At 33.9% G+C, this 23,863-nt stretch overlaps 1 pseudogene; it reads right to left on the reverse strand.

Moving 5' to 3' along the window:
* Positions 1-219: 219 nt before the first annotated feature.
* Positions 220-20,213, reverse strand: LOC120145648 (annotated as a pseudogene).
* Positions 20,214-23,863: the final 3,650 nt, after the last annotated feature.

The following is a 23,863-nucleotide window of genomic DNA, read 5'->3' on the forward strand; positions in this document are numbered from 1 at the left end:
ATAATGATATATTCTACCAAGTGAATACAATCTTACATCCTATCAAAAAAAGAAATATATCTTTTTCCTGTAGATAATGCTTTTTTCCCAAGAACTAAACACAATATATCATAGTTTGCTGGCTCGGTTCGAATCTTAAAAAACATGTCCAAAATTTCAGTGACAAGCAATGGTTAATACAAAGATAAAACATTCATAATAGCAAAGAGAAGCCAAAACTCAATCCAAATCATAAACTGCAATGAAGGGCATTAGAACACTCCCTATCCATAGCTTTCCAATCCCATCTCTCTCTTCCACTTCGCTAACTGCTTTCACCACCTTCCCTTTACTATCCTCTAGAACTCGTAAAAGCTTTCCTTCGGGGCTGTATTTGACAATCTGTGCATGCAAATTACCCCCCACCTGAAGCAGGTAATGTACCTTTACTGTGACAGGCAGCTTGGGAATGAACGTCCTAAGTTTAGGGTATTATCCTAGTATATGAGAGTACATGGATCTCCGACACTGAATTGCTACCCAGAATTCACCGTTTTTTGTTTGTTCGGACGTTGTCGGGAAATCCCGGTAAGATGGCAAATACCTCTGAAGTCCCTGCTTTCTCACCTTTCAACCAGTATTTGAGTAATCTGCCAGGGCATCCTTCAGAAAACACAAGAAAAGAAGTATCATTGCTCAAGGATACACCAATTGGGAATTGAAGATTTTTCATAAGGGTTGTGGTTTTCTCTGTGTGTGGATTGTACTTCAGAAGCCTCCCACTTTTCTCTGACGAAAACACTAGCTGCACGTGGTTTCTGAACTATTATGTGTGTCAGTATCAGTGACGAATCAATAAAATAAATCACTAATCGGAGTAAACTTAGATTGTAGGAGGAGCACTTGCCCACCCTAATGTAGGCGACACTACGCGTACATCCGTGTTGACGAAAACGGGTAAAGAAAACGAAAGAACACGAGAATTTTACGAGGTTCGGCAATGTGCTTACGTCCTCGGTGCCTAGGCGGCGCTAGAAGTTTTATTCAATGATGTTTTAGGTCTAGGTTACATCTCTATTTATAATAGAAAACCCTGGTACATAATTACAAAATCAACCCTGTACCGTACCGCGGGGGCTGCGCCCCCACACCCCCAACCCACATAATTCGTAACCCCATAACGAGACTTTTTATGAGCCATACATAACAAATCTCCACCTTGGCGAATATCCTGCCCCTTGGAAACTTCAATGTGGGTTGGGTTACCTTGCTTCTTTAACAACTCGAAACATTCAACAAGTCCAAGCAATGCTTGAACTTGTCTGTCGTAACTGGCTTGGTGAACATATCAGCGGCATTCTCATCAGTATGTACCTTCTGAAACAAAACCTCTCCAGATGCAACCAACTCTCTGATCTTGTGGAACCTTACATCAATATGTTTAGTTCTAGCACGATACACCTGATTCTTAGCCAAGTGAATAGCACTTTGATTATCACAAAGCAACTGAACTCCACCTTGTTGAACACCCAACTCCTTCACTAAACCAGTAAGCCATAAAGCTTCTTTTGCAGCTTCAGCCGCTGCCATGTATTCAGCTTCAGTTGTAGATAGTGCCACGACAGATTGAACAGTAGACTTCCAGCAAATAGGCCCTCCACCAAGAGTAAACACATACCCTGTCGTAGATCTTCTATTATCCAAGTCACCTGCATAATCTGAATCCACATATCCTACAACCAAAGGATTATCCCGCTGACTCCCAAAAACAATTCCATGTCCCACAGTACCCTTTAAGTACGAAAGATCCACTTGACTGCATCCCAATGTTGCTTACCAGGTTTAGACATGTACTTACAAACTTGACTAACAGCATGAGCTAAATCAGGACGAGTACATACCATCGCATACATCAAGCAGCCAACAGCATTAGAATACGGAACCTTTGCCATATTTTCAGCTTCCTTATCTGTCTTAGGGCACTGTTCTGATGAGAGCTTAAAGTGATTCGCCAATGGAGTGCTAACTGGTTTCGCGCTGCTCATCGCAAACCTTTCTAGCATTTTCTCAACATAACCCCGTTGAGATAGCCGCAGTTTCCTTGAGTCTCTGTCCCTGCAAATTTCCATTCCAAGAATTTCTTGCAGCACCTAAATCTTTCATATCAAATTCCTGACTCAATAAAGTTTCAACTGATAACATCATCATGTTCTTCGCAGCAATCAACATATCATCAACATACAGTAATAGAAAAATAAAAGAACCATCATCAAGGCTCTTAACATAGACACAACAATCATACTCACATCGGTTGTAGCCAATCTTGATCATATAGGAGTCAAACCGTTTATACCACTGTCTCGGAGACTGTTTTAACCCGTACAAAGATTTCTTCAATCTGCAAACTAAATGCTCGTTTCCAGGTTGAGTGAAACCTTCAGGTTGCCGCATGTAGATCTGCTCCTCTAAATCACCATGTAAAAAAGCAGTTTTAACATCCATCTGCTCTAAATGCAAATCCCAACTAGCCACCAATGCAAGTACTGCTCGGATTGAAGTGTGCCTGACCACAGGAGAAAAGATTTCATCATAATCAACTCCTTTCTGCTGTGAAAAACCTTCGCTACCAAACGAGCCTTGAACTTCTCCCCTCTTTTTCTGTTACTGCTGGTTCTTCTTATACACCCATTTGCAACCAATCGGCTTCTTACCCTCAGGAAGGGGAACTAACTCCCATGTGCGATTGTGATTCAAAGACTCCATCTCCTCAACCATGGCTGCCATCCACTTGTCGTTTTCCTGACTAGTAACGGCATCATGAAAAGTAACTGGATCATCACTGCTAACAGTAAGTGCAAAAGATACCAAGTCTTCAAAACCCAATCTGTTCGGAGGCTTATATTCGTCCGTCTCACCCTGTCTCTGGCGAGACTATAATCCTGCAAATCATCCGTAGTGGAACCACCAGAAGTCGGTTGAGAAGTTTCTGGTTTCTCAACTGGAAATTGCTCGAAATCTACCACTGTCGTGTCTTGCTTCTGCTGCAACATAGACTGTTCATCAAAAACGACATCTCTACTAATCACATCTTTCTTCGCAACTGGATCCCAGAACTTGAATCCTTTGACACCTTTCTTGTAACCCAGAAAAATGCACTCCTTCGATTTGCATCAAGTTTGGATCTCATCAGCAGGTACATGCACATAAGCAGGACAACCAAAAATCCGTAAGTTATCAAAACTAACATCATGACCAGTCCATACCTCTTCTGCAACTTTCCCAGCCAGCGATGCCCTTGGCGATCTGTTGATAAGGTAACACGCCATGTTAACAGCCTCAGCCCAGAAGTGTTTGGGAAGCCCCGCATTCAACCGCAAACATCTGGCTCTTTCATTCAACGACCTGTTCATCGTTCCGCAACACCATTCTGTTGTGGTGTCTTGCGCACTGTAAAATGCCTCTGAATCCCATGTCCTTACAGAATTGTAGGAACTGTGAATCTGTGTACTCCGTACCATTATCAGACCGCAAACACTTGATTTTTCGTCCTGTTTGGTTTTCTACCTCAGCTTTCCACAACTTGAACTTCTCAAAAACTTCAGATTTCTGTTTCAAAAAATACACCCAAACTTTCCGTGAAAAATCATCAATAAAAGTAACATAGTACCTAGATCCACCCAAAGACGATGTCGTGGAAGGCCCCCATACATCAGAATGCACATAATCAAGAATCCCTTGAGTTGTGCTTCGCAGTCTTGAAACGGACTTTAGTCTGTTTACCAAGAACACAATACTTGCAAAAATCAAGCTTACAGCTTTTGACACCATGCACAAGTTTCTCTTGTGTAATTCTGCCATACCACGTTCACTAAGATGAGCAAGGCGCATATGCCACAATTTTGTCGTATCATCACAGGACTCAACAGAGTGAACTCCACCTGCAACGGTACTCCCTAACAATCTGTAGATATTCCCTGCAGTCATCTTGCCTTTCATCACAGTCAATGCTCCTTTAACAATCCGAATGGTTTCCCTATCCTCGTCAGCCTTAGGGATAAAACCATTCTTGTGCAAAGTGCCCAAGGAAATCAAATTCTTCTTCAAGTCTGGGATATGTCGAACACCACTCAACGTCCGAACGGAGCCATTGTGCATCTTAATTCTGACATCACCAATACCAACAATATTGCAACATCGATCATCACCCAATAAACCGAACCAGAATTAACCGGCCTGTATGTCGAAAACCATTCCCTATTTGGCGTGATGTGATAAGAACATCAGAATCAAGAATCCAAGCATCCGTCAATTGTGTCGTTGAAATAGAAAGCATATCACCCTCACTGCAATCAGAAGTATCATCCTCGACCACGTTCACAGACTTGGATGAGCCATCACGTTCTCATCGGTCTGCTTTTTCAACTTCGGACAGTCTCGCTTCATATGTCCCGCCTCCTTGCACTTGTAACAGTGAATCGTCTTCTTATCCCTGGATTGGATCTGGAATTCCGCTTCCCGGACCCTGCATTCTCTGGCTTCCGTCCACGATCTCGATTACCCTTGACATATAAGCTATCGGCTCGAGAGCTTTCCCCTGCATTCTGCTTCCGCTGGTTGTGAGCCAACAAGGCTGCAGTAATCTCCTCAACGTTGATAGTCTCTTTCCCATATGTAAGAGTAGTCACCATGTGTTCGTAAGAGGAAGGCAACGAACACAACAGAATCATCGCTCTGTCTTCATCTTCAATTTTCACATCAAGCCGAGCCAGATCAGAAACGATTTGATTGAAGACATTCACGTATTGCGCCAAATCGTGATCGTCCTGCATCTTCAGCCCATACAGCCGCTGCTTCAGATACAGTTTGTCGTTAAGGATTTGGACATAAACTGACTTTCCAACTTCCTCCAAATTTCGTCTGGAGACGATAGATGCATGACGGATACATGACCTCGTCCGCCAAGCATAATCGTATGGTTCCTGCCGCTCGCTGCTGCAATTCTTCCCAATCTCCTCATCCATCGACGCCGGCTTTGTAGGTCGCAAAGCCTTCAAGATCCCTTGCTGCGCCAATAGATCCTTCACCCTCGTTTGCCATAATCCGAAGTTACCCTGACCATCGAATTTCGCGACTTCGAATTTTGCTCCTGACATCTGATACCAATTGTTGACGAAAACGGGTAAAGAAAACGAAAGAACACGAGAATTTTACGAGGTTCGGCAATGTGCTTACGTCCTCGGTGCCTAGGCGGCGCTAGAAGTTTTATTCAATGATGTTTTAGGTCTAGGTTACATCTCTATTTATAATAGAAAACCCTGGTACATAATTACAAAATCAACCCTGTACCGTACCGCGGGGGCTGCGCCCCCACACCCCCAACCCACATAATTCGTAACCCCATAACGAGACTTTTTATGAGCCATACATAACAATCCGCCACTGGTCAGTACTATTAGATAAATTCAATAACGAGATATCTTAAGTAAATATCATACCCGAACACAAATGTGCATCCATCACTGATCAGTAGTATCAGATAAACCCAAGGGGTCTTACGAGTAAACCTCTTATATGTATGTATTTGTGTGTGCAACAAAAGTGGTCCTCCACCATGTCCTAGAGAATTGGTCGAATAATAGAAAGAAAAACCTTATCATCAGAAACCTACCTTCTTTGGTATTGGGTGCTGCTATCAGTAAAATAGATGTTGCCTTCATCATCATGTCAAGGTCATTGGTAAACCTGAGGGGCACCCCATCTGCCTCTGTTACAAGTGGTGTTGCTAATCCGCCTTCCGGACCGACCTTCATCAACCCGAAATATGCATCGGCAATGTACAAATCACCGGTTTTCTTATCGAATCGGAGTCTCAAAGGTCAGCCGCAGATATTCTCATTTGACAGGTAACTCGATGGTGATGGCTTTGGATCACAGTTCTGACCTGAGCTCAAAATTACAAATGTAAATATTTTGTCCATAATGCTAAAAAAACTGCTTGAAATTGGTGAGAATTTCATACAGTAATACTTTTAAGCTAATTCCGCAACCAAAAAGGAACATAAACTCAATCGGAACCAAGTCGAAAAATTCAACTGGTGGAAGTATGGGAACACCCTTAACTTGTAAACATGTATTACGAGTCAAAGATATCACATCGAATATTCAAAACATTTTTTAACCCAAAATCGTAAAATTTTGTTTCTTTCACATATTCCATATTTGTAAACATTTATTATAAAATAGCTAATCAGAGAAACTCAAATTATAACATTTCGACTTCTATTTCAAATCCGGTTTCAGACAAATAACACAGTCCTTCTCTGTTTCATATAATAAATAAAATTGTCTAAAAGCTGTCTAATTTAAAAATCTAATTAATTAATATTTCAAACATAGTTTAGTATAATAATATTTATTCATAATATTAGTTACATTTAGTACTAACCATACTTGTAGTTTGCAAACACTTCTTACATATACATGCCAACTAGAAATTTAGAACGTTAGGATGTCATCACAGTTACCTGAAAATATTCCTCGGTGATTGATGCCAAGCTCAACTCCTTCACTTTCTTTTACTTCGCGTAAAAATCATCATGCGCTAAGTATACAATTAGGAGACAAACATGAAAATATTTAAGTCAATGCAACATATAAATGTAAATGAATAACAATGTTAATGCAGTATGATCACTTTACCTATATTCCAACCATGTTACCATATATTAACATGATCTAAACCGGATATAAAATTTCTTACCGATACTTGTCATTTATTCCATAAGCTCATAAGCTTATTTGCTTGTATATCATTATTTAACCAATAACCATAGCCCAAAATATAAACCTATGAGGACCTTGGGTACTCGAGTCAAATGCACCAAAGTGCTTACACATAAGGTTGTGCCCATCTCCTGCACTAAGTTTACACTCTAGGGCAGATCCGGATATGACACATAAAGTCATGCCCACAATCTTCACTAGGTTTACACTCTAGGGCAGATCCGGATATGACACATAAAGTCATGCCCACAATCTTCACTAAGTTTACACTCTAGTGTTGATTCGGATATGACATAAGGTCGTACCCACCACCTGCACTAAGTGTCCTTACACACTATAATATTGAATCTGAACCTGCAGCTGGGAGTCTATGGCATGCAACCTATACCCTGTCCCTCAATGACTTACTTGGGCAATAGTATATTATTTAATCAATCCATGGCAAAGTATATTTGTATAGTTTCACATTGGGCAATTCATACCCGAAATAACATTCGTAATAAACATCATATATATTCATGATAAACATCATATAATAACTAGTGATCAATGCATTTTATATTCAACCTTTGACACATTTAGAATATGTCAAATATATTGTTGAGTTAATTGATCGATGGAATCGGCCAAGAGGGGGTGAATTGGCAATTAAAAATTTTGGTGGAAGCTTTTGCAGAAAATTGAAAGTAATTGCACAGCGATTTAGAGTGGTTCGACTTTTCAACCAAAGTCTACGTCCCTACCTTAGCTATCCACACTAATAATTTCCAACAAATTCACTAATTTGTTCTTTCTTTTGAGGCCAAAGAGATAACCTTACACTCCCTCAAGAATATACCCCAATTCTTGAGAACCTCTATTCTCAAAGAGAATATTACAAATTTACAAAACTTACAAGAAAAACCTCACAAGGCAGATATGTTTGCACAATTCTAGAACAAGAAAGAACACTCAATAATGAATACAATTGAGCACAATAAGTTCTTGAAAGCAAAAATGAATATGAATGAAACAATAGGCTTGAAGTGCTAAACTTGAGGTTTGATGCTTTCTTTGATTCTTTCTTGATTCTAGTTGTTTTTGTTGTTGTTTTTGATCAATGGCTTCTAAGCTTATTTAAATACTCCTTGAATCAATTTTGAACGTTGGGGATCATTAATGAAGTTATTGGAGCCGTTTAAGTGTGAAAACAATTATACAACAGATTGGAGCGGGGGGAATCGTACCCCTCATGGGGAATCGGTTCCCTAAGTAAATTCAAATATTTCGACCGTTGAACAGTGGTGGGAATCGATACCTTTGGGGGGAATCGGTTCCCTCCGAGCATACTGGAATTTCTCGGAGCAAAACCATTCAGGGGAATCGGTACCCCTTGGGGGAATCGGTTCCCTCTGGACAAACTGTAATTTTTGGCTTTGAAACGGTTCGAAATACTTTGTAAAATTGTTTTGAAATATTTTAAGATTAAAACTTAATTTTACACTTAGTAAGGATTTAAAATGAACTTTGAATACTTTGAGTAATATTTTGATATTCAATTTAATATATCGAAGATGCTTAGAAAACCTTTTTCAAAATTAAAATTCTTTTAAATTAATTTGTTATATCGAAACATCAAAATGTTTTCAACAATCTCCCCTTTTTGATATAACAAAACGTTTTAAGATTTTCTAATTTCAAAATGAATTTTGATTTTGAAAATACTACTCCCCCTTACTTTAACACTTTCTCCCCCTTTTTGTTAAATAAAAGACCCTATACAAACGTTTTAAACAAGAATTTTGAAAAACGTAAGCCAATTGATTTATTAATATAAAGCTTAAGCTGCTAAAGATCACAATCAAAAGAGAGGTTAGCCATTAGTTTCATAATCAATATTCATAAACATGTAATGGATAATTGGTCATATATGTCTAAAGATGCAAATAAACACGAAATCTAAATCAAATGTATTAAACATAAGTTCGAACAACCAAAAATAAACAATCCAAAAGCATTCAAAATGTTTTAACAATAATGCAAATATCCAAGTTCAATCCAAACAAGCAAAGCAAAGATCAAAGTTCAAGCATCCGTAGGAGGACCGGGACGAGGGAAATGAGCTCGCATAGCTGCCATTTCATGAGTGAGTTCATTAATACGAGCGTTGATTGCTTCATGTTTGCACGCATCTCCCGAAGAATTTCCAATTGATCTTCCATAGTCGAGAAGTGAGATTTATAGAAGTGAAGTGAGAATCCAATGATGCATAACAAAAATCAAATGTCTATAAATGATTGAAAATATGGAGGCACATGATCTTCTTGCTGAACTTGTTCCTCGTGTTGTTCCGGCTCATCGTCGGCTTCGTCAATATCTTGCATTAATGTTCAAGCTCGGGATCGTCAGCTTTGGTGGAGCTTGAGAAGAACTAGCTCCCGGAGTATTTTCAGAAGATCGAACCCATTCACCGGTGTCCTTATTCTTTATCCATCCCGCTCTCGTTAAGAAAGAAGATTAATTTGTTTCTTGAGAGGAAAGACGACATCTAGACCAACTCTAAGCCCGACTTTAGAAAATAGATTACTCAGAATGCAACCGTAAACTAGAGATGAACAGAGTTTCTATTTGGAACTTGGTTACGGTTTCAACAATTTCAGCAAAATAATCTCAGGAAGATTTATTTTAAGATTGTTTTGGAAACAATGTAACCACCAAAGATCTAAAGCATGAAGAGTAGAGTAACGACCTCCGGATGGTCGAAACCACCAATAAATCATTAGATGAAGAAAACGATCATGAAGATCTAAGACACTCGCACTATCCTTCTTTTATAACGAGAACCTAAAAACTATTTCATTTGATATACCATCATTATCTATCCTAATTCATTAGCTATGTAAGCCGAGTCAAGATGGAAGAATTATCCTAGGAGATAGGAACGAACTGATATGGTTTTGGTTTGAGCTCTGTTTTTAACAAAAACGGCATTAGAATAGAATATGCGAACAAGTTGATGGTAAACTATAGGTTCAAGGTCAGAAAGTTTATCAAATTTCCACTTTTGTAAAAGAGGAAGATATCTAAAATCGATATCTATCATAGCTTGAAGAGAAGGGATATGTTCTTCTCTAATTTTGTAAGAGTCAAAATATTGATAATACCAAAAACGGTGATTTCTAGGATCAGGATGATTGAAGCACGAGTTTTGGATAGTCATATTACGATCAACGAGATAAGGAATAGGAATTTCAAGAATAGGAGGAGGATTTGGAGGTAGATTTGGTTGTTGGTTTGAACGACTAGATGAAGACCTAGCACGTTTAGGATTTGACATGGTTTAGGAAATCAGAATAGAATGGATAACCTCCAATTTAGAAAACACATGTATGCAATTCAATCAATCCCAAAACTCAATTGAGTTCTCAATATTTCAAGATTAAAAAAAATCCTAATGTTTGAAAAACTATTGAAAATAATGTATTAAAAACCATAGTATGTGTAGTTTACATGTAAATAACATCAAAAATCATCAATTTTAAAATTAATTAAAGATTTTCGTTTTTTTAATTCAAAATTTCAAAAATTAATAGAAAATTTGTGAGATTTTGATGAAATTAGTTGTAAAAATTTAGTTTCTAAACACAAATAATCAATGCCCGATCACTATTTCTATCTAGAACTAATTGAAACTAGCCCTATGTTCAAAATCAATAAAATAGAGAGTTTAGAAAAATTTACCTTGAAAGATGAGATTAAGTGGATTTTGATGTTGTTTGCACGATTTTAATGATGCTAGCAGGTTTAGGATTTGAAAAATGATGAAATTCCGACTAGAAATAGATGTTTTGAAGTAAAGAGGAGATATGGAGAGAGCATGGAGAGGAACGGCAGCAAGAGAGAAGAAGAGAGTTTGAGATTTTTGGGTGTTCTGCCCGTGTTAAAAACTAGAACCCCAGGGGGGTATCGATTCCCCTAGGGGGAATCGGTTCCCCTTCAAGGGGGTATCGGTTCCCTCTGCCCTATAATTAAAAAAACTGTATTTTAAACACTCAAAATGCTAAATTAATCTTCTCTAGTGGTATTGGCAACTCATATATCAAAAATTAATTATGTTCAATCAATCAAATTAATCCTTAAACTACATTTGAACATAAAGTTAATTTTTCATCAAGAATCATAAACTCCCCCTAACTAATAGCAATGAATGTAATCAGAAATTACTATTATAAGCATTTTTCATTTATTCTTTAAAATGCTAAAATTATTTTAAACACTTAGAGAAGATAGGTTCGTTAAACCTAATTCTCTCCTAAGTGTCCAAAAATGTTCCTTGTCTAAAGGTTTTGTAAAGATATCCGCTAATTGATGCAAAGTATTAAAAAATTCTAGAACTACATCTTCCTTAGTGACATTGTCTCTAATGAAGTGATGTCTTATTTCAATGTGCTTAGTTCTAGAGTGTTGGATGGGATTTTTAGTGAGACAAATAGCACTAGTATTGTCACACTTGATAGGAATGGTACCTACTTCAATTCCATAATCAAAAAGTTGTTGTTTCATCCATAAAACTTGTGCACAACAACTACCATCTGAAATGTATTCGGCTTCAGTGGTAGATAATGCAACACAATTTTGTTTCTTTGAAAACCAAGAAATCAGCATATTTCCAAGGAATTGGCAAGTACCGGAGGTGCTTTTCCTATCTAATTTGCATCATCCATAATCCGCATCAGAAAAGGCATGCAAGCTAAAACTAGAGTCTCTAGGATACCAAATTCCTAAAACTAGGAGTGTCCTTAAGGTATCTAAAGATTCTCTTAACAGCTAGTAAATGTGATTCCTTAGGGCATGATTAAAATCTAGCACATAAGCAAACACTAAACATAATGTCCGGTCTACTTGCAGTTAGATAAAGTAGAGATCCAATCATTGACCTATATAATTTAACATCTACACATTTGCCTCCTTCATCTAAGTCAAGCTTTTTTGAAGAGCTCATTGGAGTGTCATGAGGTTTGCCATTTTCCAGTCCAAACTTCTTGAGCATATATTTGACGTACTTAGCTTGATTGATGAAGATGCCATCTTTTCTTTGCTTGATTTGGAGTCCCAAGAAAAATGAGAGATCCCCCATCATGCTCATTTCGAATTCTCTTTGCATTAGCTTAGAAAATTATTGGCAAAGAACATCATTAGTAGAACCAAATATTATATCATCAACATAAATTTGAACTACTAATAAATCTTTACCTTTATGCTTTAAAAACAATGTAGTGCCAACCTTCCCTTTTGAAAAACCTTTTTCAATTAAAAAATTTGACAATCTTTCATACCAAGCTCTAGGAGCTTGTTTTAAACTATAAAGTGCTTTTGTCAATTTAAGAACATGATCCAGAAATTTTGAATCTTCAAAACCTGGAGGTTGTTCCACATACACTTCTTCTTTTATAAAACCATTTAAAAATGCACTTTTAACATCCATTTGATATAGTTTAAATTCATGAAAACATGCAAATGCTAATAACATTCTAATTGCTTCCATCCTAGCTACGGGAGCGTATGTTTCATCATAGTCTATGCCCTCTTCTTGAGTATACTCTTGAGCAACAAGTCTAGCCTTGTTTCTCACTATATTACCACTCTCATCAAGCTTATTCCTAAATACCCATCTAGTACCTACAGTAGATTTATTACTAGGCCTTTCAACTAATGTCCATACTTTACTTCTCTTAAATTGATTTAACTCTTCTTGCATAGCCATAATCCAATGTTCATCATTTAATGCTTCTTTATTATTCTTAGGCTCTATGCATGAAATAAATGCAATATAATTACAAATATTTCTAAGAGAAGATCGAGTTGTTACCCCCTTTGGATGGATCACCTATAATCTCACCATCCTTGACATAGTTGTACTCTCTTGGATAAGATATTTCCCTTTCTTCAATGGTTGGATTCTCAAGAGGATCATGAGTTTCCTCATCTTTCGTTTCTTCCTTTGATGATGATTCTCCAATGTCATGTCTAACGTCATTTGTATTTATAATACCTACATCATCATTCAAACAAGAATCCTTCATCGGAAGTAGATTATCATCGAAAACAACATGTATAGAATCTTCTACAACCAAAGTTCTTTTATTAAATACTCGATAAGCTTTAGAATTTAAGGAATAACCCAGAAAAATTCTTTCATCACTTTTAGCATCAAATTTGCCAAGGTTTTCTTTACCGTTGTTTAAAACAAAACATTTACATCCAAAAGGATGAAAATAGCTAATATTATGCTTTTTATTTTTGAAAATTTCATATGGAGTTTTCTTTAAAATTGGCCTAATAATTACTCGATTTATAACATAACAAGCGGTATTTGTGGCTTCCGCCCAAAAATATTTTGGCAAATTATTTTCATAAAGCATGGTTCTAGCCATTTCTTCTAAAGTTCGATTTTTCCTCTCAACAACTCCATTTTGTTGAGGGGTTCTAGGTGCTGAAAAATTATGACTAAGACCATTAGAATTACAAAACTCATTAAATCCAAGATTTTCAAATTCAGTGCCATGATCACTTCTAACACTAGTGATAGAGTAACCTTTTTCGTTTTGGATTACTTTTGAAAATGTGATGAAATTTTCTAATGCTTCATCTTTAGTAATTAAGAATAGAACCCAAGTATATCTAGAATAGTCATCTACCAAGATAAATGCATATTGTTTTCCACCCAAGCTAGTAGTCCTAGTTGACCCAAAAAGATCTATATGGATCAATTGTAATACTCTACTAGTTGACACATCATTAATGGATTTAAAAGAAACTCACTTTTGTTTTCCTTTAGCACTAGCATCACAGATTTTATCATTATCAAATTTTAGTTTAGGCAGCCCTCGAACCAATTCTCCTTGAACTAACCGTTGCAAAACACTCATGCTAGCATGCCCTAGTCTCCTATGCCATAACCAACTATCATGCTCATCCTTAGCAACTAGGCATAAATTAGTCATTTCTATAGAGTCTAAATGCACCATGTATATGTTTCCTATTCTATGACCAACAAGCATAATCCTATTAGATGCAATGTCAATGACTTTACAACCATTAGTTTCAAATATGACATTGAATCCCTTATCACATAATTGACTAATACTCAAGAGATTATGCTTTAATCCATTCACATATAACACATTTTTAATTTGTATGGAAGAGGTATTACCTATTGTACCTATACCTTCAATGTGACCTTTTGAATCATCACCAAAAGTCACTTCTCCTCCATTTTTGGCGTTAAACTCTATGAACCGGTTTTTGTCCCCGGTCATGTGTCTCGAGCATCCACTATCAAGGTACCATGAATTTGGATTTGTTTCCCGTGCCTTGTAGCAATGCTCCTTTTCCTACAAACATAGATTAATTTCTAATTTTTGGTACCCAAATTCTTTTGGGTTCATATTCATTAGTTTCTAAAATCCTTGTCCTCTTTGGTATCCATTTATAAAGGACATCTTTATCTTTAGTTGTAATGAATTCTTTAGGAACCCATATACTCCTAACAATTTTACCATTCAAGGTTCGTTGATGACTTCTATGATTGTAGATTCTAAAACTTTTCTTAACAAAGTTGGATTTTGAATTCTCACATTTTTTAAAACTTTTTGTTCCAACCTTATTAAAAGAAGTTTTAAGATCATCAATCTTTTTTTTGATGATCATCATGAACTTTTGAAAGTAAGTTATGCAAATCAATATTTTTCTTTTCAAAATCATTAATTTTGATTTGCAATTCTTTGATCTTACTTTCAAGCTCATTGTTGGTCTTGGGTATAAGACTATTTTCGTTTTTTAATTTTGAAATATTATTTTTGTATTTTGAAAATAAAGTCTTATAATCCGAAGCCAACCCATTATAATTCTCTAATAACTCATCATAAGATAATTCATCCAAATCGAATGAGTTAGAGGTTACCTTAGAATCTTCCCCGATAGCCATCAAGCACAAGTTTGCAACTTCTTATTCCTCTTCATCGGAACCTTCTTCATCGCTCCATTTAGCTCCATGAGCCTTGTGCTTCTTTTTGGATTGACTCTTTTTCTTCAGTTGTGGGCAATCATATTTGACATACCCTGACTTTTTGCATTCGTAACAAATGATCGGGTCTTTCTCATTCGATTCAGTTTTAAAGCCTTCATGACGTTTAAATTTTCTTCCTCGGTTGAGCATCATCAACTTTCTGAATCGTTTGGCAAAATAATGCCATTTCCTCGTCATCATCATCGTTATTCGAATCACTCTCATCTTTTGTGGATTTGAGAGCAATTCCAATGTTTTTCTTCTTCTCCTTCTCCTTTGGTGTCTCGTCAATTTTATCGAGGTCTACTTCATCTTCAAGCATCATTTTATGAGTGAGAAGGGAACCGATTAGTTCTTCAAGAGTTAAGGACGTTAGGTCCTTAGACTCGATGATTGTTGTCTTCTTTGATTGTCACGATTTTGGAAGGGAGTAGACTAACTTCCTCACAAGCTTTTCATTTGAAATGATCTCTCCATATGATTTGAGACCATTGAAAATCGTTGAAAATCTATCCGTCATAGCTTTGATATCTTCATTTGATTTCATCCTGAAATTTTCATAGCTATGCGTTAGAATACTAATTTTAGATTTCTTTACCTCGTCGGTACCTTCATGAGTGACTTGAAGTTTGTCCCATATTTCTTTGGCGGTTGTACAAGATGAAACTCTTCCGTATTCATCTGATCCAAGAGCACAAAATATGATATGGATGGCTTTGGAGTAGAGCTGGAACATTCTTGTTTCTCCTTCACTCCACAATCTTGGATGAGTGAGAGGCTTGATGTATCCTTCTTCTACGGCATTCTATGCTCCCATGTCACTTGCTTGAATGAAGTACATAACCCTATTTTTCCAATAGGAATAGTTAGCCCCATTGAAGAAATGAGGCTTGTTGACGGGCATCGAATCGAGACCGGAGTTGAAGTTTGAAGTAGAGACCATTGATGACTTTGATTATCGATGTAACTCTTCCCGAATCGACTCAAGAGGCGATTAAACCTTCAAATGAGTTAGGCTTTGATGCCAATTGTTGAGTTAATCGATCGATGGAATAGGCCAAGAGGGGGGGTGAATTGTCAATTAAAAATTTTGGTGGAAGCTTTTGCAGAAAATTGAAAATAATTGCACAGCGATTTAGAGTGGTTCGACTTTATCAACCAAAGTCTACGTCCACTACCTTAGCTATCCACACTAAGGATTTTCCAACAAATTCACTAATTTGTTCTTTCTTTTGAGGCCAAAGAGATAACATTACAACTCCCTCAAGAATATACCCCAATTCTTGAGAACACTCTTTTCTCAAAGAGAAGATTACAAATTTGCAAACTTACAAGAAAAACCTCACAAGGCAAATATGTTTGCAAAATTCTAGAACAAAGAAAGAACACTCAATAATGAATACAATTGAGCACAATAAGTGTTCTTGAAAGCAAAAATGAATATTGAATGAAAAATAGGCTTGAAGTGCTCAAACTTGAGGTTTGCTGCTTTCTCTTTGATTCTTTCTTGATTCTAGTTGTTTGTTGTTTTTAATCAATGGCTTCTAAGCTTGTTTAAATACTCCTTGAATCAATTCTGAACGTTGGGGATCATTAATGAAGTTATTGGAGCCGTTTAAGTGTGAAAACAATTAATACAACAGATTGGAGCGTGGGGGGAATCGGTACCCCCTCATGGGGAATCGGTTCCCTAAGTGTAAAATTCAAATATTTCGACCGTTGAACAGTGGTGGGAATCGATACCCCTGGGGGGGGAATCGGTTCCCTCCGTGCATAATGGAATTTCTCGGAGCAAAACCATTCAGGGGGAATCGGTACCCCTTTAGGGGGAATCGGTTCCCTCTAGACAAACTGTAATTTTTGGCTTTGAAACGGTTCGAAATACTTTGTAAAATTGTTTTGAAATTATTTTAAGATTAAAACTTAATTTTACACTTTAGTAAGGAATTAAAATGAACTTTGAAATACTTTGAGTAATATTTTGATATTCAATTTAATATATCGAAGATGCTTAGAAAAACCTTTTTCAAAATTAAAATTCTTTTAAATTAATTTGTTATATCAAAACATCAAAATGTTTTCAACATATATGATAAATGACATAAATATCATGCTAATATAAACAAGACAGACTTATCGCAAGTCATACCCGATGATGTATAAAACATTCATGTATAATGTTATGAATGCATTGCATTCACTTTGACATTATATACAAGTCAAAATATAAGTCTCATTATGCTTTAACTTGATCCTTTGCTTTTGATTTGGTTCTATCCCAAATTTATCACAATTTCATATTATGGCAGTTTGAACTACATTCAAAGAAATATTATATTGTATTAATATACACACTTAAAAATTATTCTGTTTATACCACTGGAAACTATACTCGAATACGAATCTAACCATATACGACACTCTCAGTTCAATTTGTAGAATTTATAATGGATTTTCAAAGTTGACTTACAAAAGCTATTTTGAGCAGAATTTGCTGCCCTGTTTTCTGACCTATCCTCGATTAAAAATTCATATATTTTTATATACTCATCGAAATTAGTATCCATTTGTTTTAAACGAAACTAGGATGATTTAAAAATCCAATGGTATAAAAATAATGATATAATCATTTATGTAGGATATATGATGATTTTCTAAACTTACTTTTCAGATCACAAATCTAGGCAGATTTAACCAATTTGCATTTTCAACTTATTTACTAATTCTATTAGCTCAGCAAATGCACATATATGCATAAATCACAAAGTCACACAACATTAGGAGTCACTTCTTACGAAAGTAACTCTGTCACTAACTCATCGCAAGCCAATGTTTGCTCGATAACATGAATACAAATTAAATATACACTCACCCGGTGTCCTTTGCTTGTAAACCTTCCTTAGAGATTCACATTTCATCCTTAAGCTTCTCCTTAACTTTAATTTTAATAATGTTTGATATTGATTTCAAGTACACAATATAAATGAGCATCATTTACAAAACATATGCAATTCAAACCACATATTAGAATCTTACTAACATAGGCACACAATAGAAAATAATTCCTAAAGATTCTTTCGATGTTTATTCGAAACAAATTCCATGTCACAACATAAATGTTGACCTTAACACTTCAAATTGACCATTCAAGTCCCTTTTTATCCAAATTTCACATAACATTTTCACTTGAGTTCCCAACTTTTTCATATTTGTGATTTAAGCCTAAACTTTTACCAACTTTCGAAAATAATCCAATTTCACATTCTATCATCAATTTCAACACTCAAACAGTAATTTCCAACATAGTACAACAACTATTGAACAATTATACATTAACCCACCACTTTTCCATAATTATTGAATAGGTCCCCTAACTTTTATAAAATTACAAAGAGGTCCTTATAACTCTCTAAGGCTTGAAGAATCTTTCCTAATTCATTTCTAGCCTTATATAATTTTTTCATAATTTTTCTAACTTCATAAAGTTTAGGTTGAATATCAAGAGTGTAGGGTTTCATGATTTCACTTGATTCAATTCAATTCGAGCATGAAATCAACATCTATTAAACATTTCAAAACCTCTATAGTTAAACACCTAACTTAATTTCATCAAATCACATCTTCTCCCAAATTTAGTGTTAGGCCGAAACTTATAAAAAACATGTATAGGCTATTATAATCATCAATCAAGCTTGAAAATAAATCTACAACCTCAATAACCTCAAATCCATCATCAATTCTTAAAACCCTAACATGAACATAAACCCTAAAATTTGGGATCTTTGAACTCAATCAAGATTAGCATGCAATAATGGTATCAAATGATAGTGTTTTTCTAATAGAACAGTTTTCTATTTCAAGGCTCGAACCAAAATCCAAAGGAAATTGTTCAAAAATGAAAAATAAATTTTCTCACGAAATGTAGGCTTGAAGATGAGCTTGTCTCATGAAATTTCTAAGTAATTTTATGTTAATTTGTCATTTATTAAGCTTAAATGAATTTAAAATTCATTTAATGTGAAATGACAATTTTACCAGTAACGAATCCTCATATTTACACACATATCAAGCCACATAACTATTATCATCTTTCCAAAATCAAAGATGGACAAAATATTATACTCTTTACTATTTTATCCATGCAACGTTTCTAAAAATTTCAATCTTGTCATTTTCATCCAACGATCCAAATTGAACATGGAAATAAATTATCAAATCTAATTATTCATATTATTTTCCATCATTTTAAATTGTGAAAATAATATTTCTAAGCTTAATTTAATATCTTTCAAAAATTTTCAAATTTCTATTCGATCTGATTTACTGAATTTTACAGAACTTTAACACTTTTTGACTTTTAATCATAAATTCAAGATCAAAAATCTGTTTCTCACCAAAACATCATTCTTGAGATAAACTATTCATTTATGGGCAAAAATACATAAATTTTGAATATTATACTTTTGGTCCCTAACTTTTGAAAATTTCAATTTTGGTCCTTGAACTTTTCTAATCTTTAAACTTTGGCCATTGAATTTTCAAAATTTACATTTTAGTCCTAATCAAAATTTTGGGCCACTTATGACCATCCCAGAACACAATCCGACCGTCAGCAACACCAGTGTAAGGACCACGCCCCAAAGGGTTAAATGCAATGCTCTTAGGGCCTCGAACCTCATGCATGAACTTAACCTCCGATTTCTCAAGCAAATTCTCTTCATTCCTAAGCGTTGGAACAAGTTACCATGGAGGCATATCCACCTTGTAAGCCACAAAGTCAAGGAACTCATAGATTCCACTGTGCTTAAAAGGGTCCGTCCCGCAGTATACTGCAAGCACCAGAAACAGAATACCAAGAACTCCACATGCATCATCGTTACAAGATTTCAATTTAACTACTCAAGTTTCAAATTTCTCTTATTTTAATCACTCTAATTTATTTTATTAATAATTTTTGTGACATAACATTTTTATTATTATTTTATTAATATACAATAAAAAATAAATTTGAAAGTTAGAGTGATTAAATTAGGAGTAATTTGAAAGTTAAGAAATTAAATTAAAAAATTAAAGCAAATCACATGTTAAGTTCTGAAGATGGAAATGATTAAAATTCCTGTTTGTCACTAGAGATACCCCAATTTGAAGAAATAAGAGAACACTAGTTTTGATGAATTCATTGAGATTTAAAGAATCAAATAGTGAAGCTGAAAAATTAACGAAATAAAACAAAAAGAAAAAGAAAAAAGAAAAGTACAACCAGGGTCACACTGAAATATTGTTTCTTCAGGAAGAATAGGAGAGCTTAGAGACGGTGGAGTGGAGAGAGCCAGCCAACTGGACGCTGAAACGCTCCACAAATGTCTCGATTAAATCTACTGCTTAAACTATCAGTTTTGATCATTTTAGTACTTAAATTTTCTATTTTTTTAAAATCATATCTGACTTTTAGAATTTGTTTCATTTTAATACATCGTCGTTAAAAATTTTAACACGTTCTAAACTATCAATTTTGGTTCGTTTTAGTACCTAAACTTTCAATGTTTTCAAAATTTAACGTTAAATTTTTGAACGGATACTAAAATGAAAAAAAAACTGAACTTTAGATATAGTTTTGAAAGAATTGAAAGTTTATGTACTAAAACGGAAAAAACCCGATAGTTTAGGTGCTAAACGCATAATTTACACTGAAATTTAATTTAGATGACTACATAAATTGGACTAAATTATTAGAACATATAAGTATTGATGATTGAATGTTTAATTATACCAATTTTGTTAACAATAACATCAACATTTTCGTTAAGTATCGAATGTGTTCAAAAAGACCCAATTTGAACTATCTGACCAGAACTACCCAACCCATCAAATTTGATTAAAAAATATTGAGTATTTATAGGTTAGACCCAGATCACAAAATATCTTTTAATCTGATACCCGCCGACTCGATACTCGATTTCTTATATATTTGATACTATTAGATTTTTGTATTCCTATTCTCAAATTATTTCACTATAGTCTTAAATTTTTAATTTTTAAAATTATTTCACCATTACATTCTAAATTATTATTTTAAATTATTTCACCCTAATAATCTAAATTATTTTTTCAACTTCAAAATATTTTAAATTTAATTGTATTTTTTAATTTCAATTATATAATTTAAATTTTTAAATTTTATGTATGAATTATGTATTATGTATTATAGATTTTAAATTTTTATGTAAATATATTTAGAAAATAATATAATTTAAAAATAAAAATATATGAATCGAGTACTTGTAACCCGAAAATGTGGGTACCTAACTTGCGTATACCTGGATTTAAAGGGTTGAGACACGGGCTAACATTCGCTACTTGAAAACTTTGATTATTTGATATTTCTGATATCCAAAAATGCGGATTTTTGATTTTGAACATCCCCAATTAACATGTGGTTTGACTGACACACTGAAATAGTTTTTTATATATAAATTTAAGAAATATAAGACAACATATGTTCAAAAACTCTCAATCATTTGATAATAAACACTTACAACATTTACAATGCTCAAACTCGGAACCTCAAATGATAACAACAAGTCCTTTAAACACTGAGATTACTTGGTTCATGCACACACTTAAATAGTTAAATAATTTAATTGATAAAATTTCAAAACCGATAATAAAAAAACAATAATTAAATGGTCAAACGAATTATTTATCTTTTTTCATTTTATTCTTTAAAAATTTATAATTTCATAGCTTAAAATTATAATATTTTCAACCTCCTACATAAAATAAAATTATGCATCCATCAAATTTATCAGTGTTGGAAGAACTAATTTGGTTGAACCCTATCACTGATAATAGCTCCGTCAAATTCCTTAATTGGGCATCGAGTCTAGCGGTTTTCTCGTCAACTTTCTTATTCAGCTATTGTAAGTTAGGTTAGACTGATCCATCTCCTCTTGAATCCTGATAGTGACTGTGAATCCACTAAAAAAAATACATTTAGTATTTAAATTATTAATTTTGATTTTTTTAAAATTATTATTTTCGATTTTTTTACTTAAATTTTATATATTTAAAAGTATACTTAAAGTTTAGTTTATATTTCATTTTGATATTTTGTTGTTAAAAAATTAAAAAAATATCACATTAGTAATTTTATTAATTTTCTAACAACGGGATATCAAATTGGAGTAAAGGTGCGTTTGGTTCACAACATATAAGATTATCAATAAGAATAGGATTATCGGCGAGAATAAAATTACTGGGAATGTTGTAGTTTGTGTTTGGTTCGTTTAGCAGGAATGTAAGATTACCATGTTTGGTTAAAGGAATAAAATATTACTAGAATGTATATTTTACCAAATTATCCTTATTATATATTTGTTTTTTTAACAAGTTGAATTCTACTATAATTTTACTATAATTAATTTATATATTTTATTTAAAAAAATTAAATTCATAAAATTTATATAATTTATTTTACAAAATTGAAAAGATAAATAGGTTTAATGAAAGGGTAAAATTTTATTTTAACCCTTGAACTTCATATAAAATTCTAATTATGGACTTCTTTTGTAAATCTAAAATAGTTTAAGGAAAAATTTGTAATTTAACCTTCGTAGATTATTTTATTCAACGACAGAAAATAATATTTTTGGAAAAAAATTAAAAGCATTTTAATTCAAAATGTCGGTAATCCAACAATACCTAAGGAAATGGAGGTAATCACATTCCCGGTAATATATCCCAAAATATCACTGTTAGTAATAAAAGATTACTGGGGGCTGGAAATGTTGACCAACCAAACGGGAGAATGACATTTCATTCCCTTGATAATCCCAGATTACCTGGAAAAAAAACAACCCCTAAGGGTGCGTTTGGTTCACAGAATGTAAGATTAGCAGTTGAAATAAAAGATTACCAGAGAATAGGATTACTGGGAATGTTGTATTTTGTGTTTGGTTGGTTTAGCATGAATGTAAGATTACCGTGTTTAGTTAAAGGAATAAAATTATTAGAATGTATATTTGACCAAATTGTCCTTATTATATATTTGTATAATATTACAAATTGTAAAATATTTATATATTTTTTTAAAAAAATTAAATTCATAATATTTATATAATTTTTTTTACAAAATTAAAAATATAAAAAATGTTTAATGAAAGGTTAAAAAAAATTTTAATCCCTGAACTTCATATAAAATTTTAATTATAGATTTTTTTTGTAAATCTAAAATAATTTAAGGATAAATTTGTAATTTAACCTTCGTAGAATTTTTATTATTCAATGACAGAAGAATGATATTTTTGAAAAAAAAATAAAAATTTAAGGGCATTTTAGTCCAAAACGCTGGTAATGTTACAATACCTAAAGGAAGGGAGGTAATGACATTCCCAGTAATATACCCAAAAAAACTACTATTGGTAATAAAACATTACCGGGAATGAGATTCTCGACCAACCAACACATGGGAATGTGGGATTCCCATGGGCATGTTTGGTTGGCTGGGAATCTCATTCCCAGTAATGTTTTATTATCAATAGTAGATTTTTTGGGGTATATTATCGGGAATGTCATTACCTCCATTCCCTTAGGTATTGTAACATTACCGGCGTTTTGGACTAAAATGCCCTTAATTTTTTATTTTTTTCAAAAATATCATTCTTCTGTCATTGAATAATAAAAATTCTACGAAGGTTAAATTACAAATTTATCCTTAAATTATTTTAGATTTATAAAAAAAATCTATAATTAAAATTTTATATGAAATTCAGGGGTTAAAAAAATTACCCTTTCATTAAACTTTTTTTATATTTTTAATTTTGTAAAAAAATTAGATAAATATTATGAATTTAATTTTTTTTAAAATATATAAATATTTTACAATTTGTAATATTATACAAATATATAATAAGGACAATTTGGTCAAATATACATTCCAATAATCGTTTATTCCTTTAACCAAACACGGTAATCTTACATTCATACTAAACCAACCAAACACAAAATACAACATTCCCAGTAATCTTATTCCCTGATAATCTTTTATTCTCACTG

Source organism: Hibiscus syriacus, unplaced genomic scaffold (assembly GCF_006381635.1).
Source record: "Hibiscus syriacus cultivar Baekdansim isolate YM2019G1 unplaced genomic scaffold, ASM638163v2 tig00110893_pilon, whole genome shotgun sequence".
NCBI lineage: Eukaryota > Viridiplantae > Streptophyta > Magnoliopsida > Malvales > Malvaceae > Hibiscus > Hibiscus syriacus.